This window comes from Stegodyphus dumicola, chromosome 6 (genome assembly GCF_044657685.1).
Source record: "Stegodyphus dumicola isolate Sdum_Otavi_A_Nest chromosome 6, ASM4465768v1".
Taxonomy (NCBI): domain Eukaryota; kingdom Metazoa; phylum Arthropoda; class Arachnida; order Araneae; family Eresidae; genus Stegodyphus; species Stegodyphus dumicola.
This window is the reverse complement of record NC_140773.1, coordinates 221,891,596-221,898,833: the sequence shown is the minus strand read 5'-3', so window position 1 is coordinate 221,898,833 and position 7,238 is coordinate 221,891,596.

Genomic DNA, 7,238 nt, shown 5'->3' with positions numbered 1-7,238 from the left:
CAATGCCCTCGTCCAAACTCGAAACTAGACCTCTCAAATACGCGCCAAGTGTGCCACCGTTACATCACGTAGACATTCAGAAAGGAGGGAGAAAATACTCTGTACACTCCCCATTTTAAAAGGCGACTGGGGATTAGGGGATCCAGTCACCAAATCCTAGTGTTGAACAATGATCATGCAATACCTTTTAGTTCGGGCGCCCTTGTAGAGTCATTAGGTTATTTTGAAGCATAAGAAATGAGCAATGCTCTCGCCGGGTCTTGAAACTGAACCTCTCGAATATGCACCGTCTCTGTTCGGGCGCCACTGTAGATACATTAGGTTACTTTTTGAATTCTCAAATATGCGCCGAGTCTGCTTCCGTTACACCACGAAGGCATGCAGAAAGGAGGGAAAAATACTTTATAACACAAACCTACTTTTATGGAACAAATTGAATTATTTAGATTAAAGTATTTTAAGGTCTGCCCACACATAATTCTACTTGTATGGAAGAGATTGTGTTATTTATATTAAAGTAAAGCAGTTAACGATTATCTGCCTATATGAAGGGGATGCTTATTTGTTTCCTATAGGAATTTCTATAGGAATTTTCTATAAGAATTTTCCTATAGGAAAGCATCAGGTATTCATGTTACACATTAGAAAAACACGCAATCTCTTGCAGCGAGCCCGTTTGCCGGATGAGCTACCAATGGTTAGCGATTTAGCCGTAACGCCGCTGGAGGGTTTACTATTGCTATGTATTAATTCTCGCGGATTTATGATGGGAGCGGTAGACAAATAGTTTAATTGCTGGGAAAGGAAAGATTTGTGAAAGACAACCAAGGAAGCTGAAGAAATGTCGTGAAGACTTTTAAGTCTTAGGATTTGCAATAAAGCTTTCACGATAAGCTTTAAAGCCGAAGATTATTTGTTGTTGTTACTCATCTCTGATAATACCATCAAAACAAGCTGACACTGGCAAGAGCAAAGAGCATCAATCACCACAGTACGAGTCTACTCAATTCCGACACCAGTTTTGAGGGAGAGCACCTGAGGGGACGCGTCTCGATCTCCCACTCGGCTTCACATACACCAACCTCTCGAGAGAGCTTTCCGCTCGCCGCATATTTAGTGTCCCCATGCCACTCAGGCACTATAAATTTACAAGCATCTATACCTTCTCCGGGATTCGAACCTGTCTCCTTGGGTACGGCAGTCAGCGTCACTAACCACTATCACGGTTGGGCGGCGTCGAAGATTTAGTTTATTATCGCAAGAGAAAAAAATTATTATATATAAACAGTAAGAGAAATAACTAAATATGACTTAAGTGTTATATTATATTTTTGTCTAAAATTAAATTTAAACCAGGATTTTGTAAAATTGGCGTTCGTGATAAATCGGCTTAGGGATTTAACAGACACCTTTTGTTTTTGATAAACCGATTAACGTATCACATAGATTAAGGGAAATCACTCTATGATTACCTGCCTAGAATGTAATGCCTTTCTGGGGAACGTTATTAGCACATTCTTTACAGGGAGAGATTAGGAAAATGCCCATGAAACTAACTCTTTTCTGGGATTTAAACTCAGATTTAACTACCAGTGTTCAGCTGTTTTTCACTCGGATATTTATAGGATTTAGGGGGGAGGAATTGAATAAAGGAGTTTGCTCAATTATTCTCCGACCGAAAATTCATTGTCTTTTTTTTAGCATCGTGTAAATATCCATAATTGATGTAGATTTATCCAATTGCGGATCTGTGGTTATGGCTAGGTAATGAGATTTATAAAAGCTGGTTAAATTCTAGTGTTGTATTCAATATCAAAAGAAAAAATTTCTTTTAAATATTCATGGCTTGATAGCAATTTATTATATTTGAAAAATATTTCTTTATCAAGTTGCATGTTGATTGTTGCACGTCCTAAGAATATCTTCTCCTGTAATGAATTAATTGTCGCTTCTCGTGGGATTCTTAAACACGTTAATAATAAAGGTGTTAATGTCATCTTTCATCATGTACGTGGCCATATTGACAATTTAGAAAATGAAAGGGGTTACTGGTTGGCAAACAAAGCTACCAACCTTCAAGTTAAGACCCCAATGACACGACCTAAGTGATACTTCAGTTTTTGTTGAACAAAACTGGAATGAAACAGTCGTTAAGTGAATGAATTATACAAAAATTCTTCCAATGCTTCTTTGAATAATTATTTTTCAATTCTGTCCCTCACAGACTAAAAAATAAAAAATTTTTTCTTCAATTTTGAAATTACTAAATGTCTGACTGATCATGTTAATTTCAACTCATATAGGAAGAGAGTTGAGCTATCTAATACAGACATGCGTTCCTGTAATGTCAGGGAAAGGCAAAACGGTGAGCATTTGTTTTTCTAAATTTTAAAAGCTTACGGAAGGAAGGAAGGAGCTCAATTCTCAGTTAACATCTATAAATATTAAGTTTTATTCCCCTCTCCATGTGTTTGTACAAGATAAAAGAGCATTCTCTTTTTTCTGTACATTTATTTCTTATGTTTTTTTAAATTTATAACTTTATTTTATTTTATTTTGTGTTGTATTGTTATAATTGTTTTTTGTTTACTTATCTCTGTGAGCCTTGTGTAATAATGTGTGTTGAACAAAGAGTTTAACTATTCTTGAAAATAAAGTAAAGATAACTGAAGGCTTTCAGATTTTATATTACCGTAGAGGATGTTTTTTTCCCATTTACACGTGCATAAACGTTTTGAGAACATTTGGGCTAACGCTCCTCTGGGTTAAAAATTTTTAAAAATTGCGTATCTTTAGAATTTCCGATAGATAATCTCGCGCGCTGGATAAAAATATTATATTGTGCATAGCGTGTTGCCACTACTCGCTTCGAAACCACTGAGTTTCGTAATCAGAGTTAAAAAAATTAAAATAGGTAATAAATCAAATTTGAAATTCAAGATTCGGGATTCCAGGTTCTGATATCATATTTATATTTGCCGTACAAAATTGCGCCAGATTCTACACTAGAGTATAAAATTAGAAAAATCAGCACATTTTAGCTACTTCCTGGAAAAGGCCATGAACAAAAGGTACAAATTATACTATCAGACAGAAATGAAAATATTTGGTGTTCAATACGTCGTCGGAAAGGGTCGTTAAAAGGTCACGTTATAAGGTATTTCTCCCTTCTTCTTAGCATGCCTTCGAGGTGTAGTGGTCTGCACGCTGAGCTCGTATTCCAGAGATACGTGGTTCGATTCCCGGCGAAGACGTTGCTCATTTTTCATCTCTCCTGCTTCCAAAATACCTAATGTATCTACAACGTGGCATTTTCCGTGCTTCGTTTGCTTTCATTCTTTGGTGAAAGTCGTGGTGTGTTTGAAATTTGGTGAAATTCAAAAGCAGACAGTTAAATTGGAAAATACCAACGTTTTAGTGATGGAGTGAGGTTAGGAATCCTTGAGAGGCAGACAGCAAGCAACATAATCTCTAACGCAAATTACTAGAGATATGAATATAACACTGGCAACATCATTTAAGTGTAAAGACGGCGATTGAAGATCTATACGTGCCCATTTTAGGAAGACGTAAGAGTGTACAAGAAACTTTTATTTTTACGGCCTCCGCATGTAGCCAAATAAAATAGAATTTCGAGGGTTATTGTTTCCGGAGAGCTACGAAAGACAGGTCTGTTTGCAAGAAGATCTGCTGCTTGCGTTTTCTCTCTTATACGCTCTAAAGAGCTTGTTTAGCATGATGCAGAGAACAAAGAATTTAGACCAAGAAACAGTGGCGGACAGATCTCTTTAAAGATATGTCTCGATTCAGTCTAATCACTGATTTTTGACATATCTTCACCTGGCATATATACATTACTCAAATATCTTGTAGAATTTCTCACTCATTTTACTTCCTTGTACAAAGTAAAAAGGAAGTATTGTAATCGCGAAAAGTTTCAGGCAGCATATTTCAACGAAAATATCCATTTTGACAGCTATTGAATGTAATTTAACGATATTTTTGCGTGACATCTGTATGTAAGAATGGAATAAAAGACACTTTTCTTCCAAAAAAATTATAGAACTGCTTTAAAATGAATTCTGAAAAGAATTTTTCGTGGCGTCCGTACGTACGTACCTATTTTGCATAACTCAAAAATGAATAGCCTCAGAACGTTGAAATTTTGTATAGAGGACTGCTATAACCTGTAGATGTGCACCTCGTATTTTGGGTGCAATAGGCCGCACCAAACGTATATAAATATATTTATATATATATCCATTCTGTTACCAGGGCCGTCTTAAGGAATTCGGCGCCCATGGGCTACTAAAAATAATGCGCCCTTCTTCCTAAGAAAATACACAGAATGGCAAATGGGAGTCGGAAAAGTTATACAAAACAAAAGTGTCAGAACTAGAAAAAAACTATTTATTACTTTTATAATAAACTGTTATCTTTATTGTAACTTTTCTTTAAAGTCACTTATTTAAAAGATGGGTATAAATGTTTACCCAGATTTGAGGGGATTATCTCAATAATGACAGTTCCGATCAGTTTTTAGTCTAATCCTTAGAACTTGATTGGAACTATTATATGATTCTCCATCAGTGCATAACATAAACAAAAATAAAATTTAATTAAATAAAAAACCATTTAAGAACAAAAACACACCTTAATCTAAACAAATTTAACTTATATATTTACTTTCCTAGCTTTTTCTTTGGCAAACTGATCAATAATATCACTAGTATTTAAATTTTCAAATAAATCTCTTTCAATAGACAAAATACTTAAATCATTGAGTTTACTCTGTCCCAAAGAAGATCGTAAGTAATTTTTTATTCTTTTGATTGCTGAAAATGATCTTTCGCCACTGCAGTTTGTTGTGGCGATACTTAAAAATATGCGCAGTGCTGTGGTTACGTTTGGAAATGTAGATTCAATTTTTAACTCGATTATTGTCTTTAAACTTAGTTCTGCGATAGATATATTTTCGGTATTTTCCAATAAATTCACATGTTTAAAATGTAGGCATTCTTCAATAAAGTTGTTTTCTAAATCATTCTGATATATTTCGCACAACTTTGCAGCATTATTTCTAATTATGTCTTCATTTATATTTTTTAAATTAACTAGAAACCCAAATGTTGAATAAATGTCAACATATGCACATTTTCTCTTTTGTACTTCTGCTAGAATTTTATCAATAATAGCATAATATGTTTTTATGCGGAATTCGTCATTTGCATCAAGTTGCACTTCTTCCGACGTATTTTCGTCGAACTGTCTTTTTCCTTTCCGTAACCGTTTGTATTCATAACAGCCAGATAATTTTATACCTTCTGATTTGTAAAGGTTAAACGAATCTATATTTCGTTTCGATTGTACAAATTTTTCTAAAGAAGCATATAATGAAATAATGCATTCAATTGTAATATCAACTTTTTGAAGCGATGTATTAGTTTTATCGATGGTTTCCAATATTTCACTCCAAAATGCTATCATAATAGCAGTTTCCAATGAGTTGAACTCATTTAACAACCCCTGGGCTTCAACTTTTGTTGCAGGCTTTTGAAAATTATCTTAGTAAAGTTTAGTTAAAGCATTTTTAAAATTTTCATAGCCCGAAACCACTACTTTCACTGAATCAGCTCTTGCTGACCAACGAGTGTCGCTTAATTTTTTGGGAACTTTATTTTTTGCTGTTAGCATATTTTTTAAAATTTCCCATCTTGATGTTGATGCGGCAAAGAAATTGTATAAGTTTTGTAGAAACAAAAACAATTTAGTTGCTTGTATGCAGCATTCAGCTGCCGATTGTCCAATTAAATTTAAAGAATGTGCCGCACAGGGCACGTAAATGGCAAGATTATTTCTAGATTTAATGCGTGCTTGGATGCCGTTATATATACCCGACATATTAGAGGCATTATCATAAGATTGTCCTCTACAATCTTCCAAACTAATATCTAAATCAGATAATAGCTTTAAAATACAGTCTTGCATTTCTGAGCTCTTATGGCCAGTATTCTCCAAATATTTTAAAAACCTTTCAACGGGTGTTCCATTTTTATTGACATATCTTACGACAATGGTTAATTGATCCATATGGGAAATATCGGGCGTCGAATCTACTATAATAGAGTAATATTTTGCCTCTTTTAGTTCCGTGATAATAAAACATCTAACATTTCTGCCCAATATTTTTAGAAACTCATCACAAATATTTGCAGATAAATAAGAAATATTCCCAGTATCTTTATTTGCAAAATTAAATATATGTTGTTGCAAAATAGGGTCAAATTTTGCTAAAAGTTCTAAGCACCCTAAATAATTCCCATTATGTTTATCACCAATAGTTTGATTTTCTCCCCTAAAAGCCAAACCCCTTGAACTTAAAAATTTTATGACTTCGATGATACGTTCTAAAATATTTTTCCAGTAATTCGTATTTTTTTCCATTGATATAATAGAATAATTTTTGAAATATTCCCTTTTTTCTGTAGATCTGTTCACAATTATACGGGTGTTTTCTTTATGAAGGGCTGAATTTTCATGGTCCGAAATTTTTTCACTGTGTTTCCAATCGTTAAAACCTGCACTAAATGGATTATTGGCACTACCAAACAGTTTGCAAGGGATGCAATATACTTTTCCTGAAGTATTTGAGTATAAAAGCCAGTTTCGGTTTTGTTGTTTTCCGTTTTGTAAACGTCTATAAAATATCATTTTTGTAGCATACCTGCTCTGTGATTTGTAGACCACTTTAGATGCAGAAAAGTCTAGTTCTTGAATATCTACCTCTACGTTAGATATGTTCTTCATTATATCTATAATTTTATCTTCGCTTAATCTTCCCCATAATGCTGGATCAGTATAATTAACACTCAACATATTACTAAGTTCATCTTCATCTAAATATTCTCTTTCTTGATCTTCTGGCTGTGGCTGTTCCATGTTTTGTTGTTTCTGGTCCTCTTCTTTTTCTTTCACATTTGATTGCTGGGCATTATTGTCATACTGTTGTTGATTTTTTTTCTTTTCCCTCTTTGTGTTGCTCATCCTCTGTAATATCCATAGAAAGTGTTTCGCCTTTTTTAAAGAAATTTGTTAATGTAGGCATTTTTTCCAAGAGAGCTTTTTGCCTTGCCTCTTTCTCTTCTTTTAATTTACGGTTGGATGAACCAGATAATTTTTTTCGTTTATGTTCCATGGTTAGTCTTCCTACATAATGGAATAAAAAATTGTTATAAAAT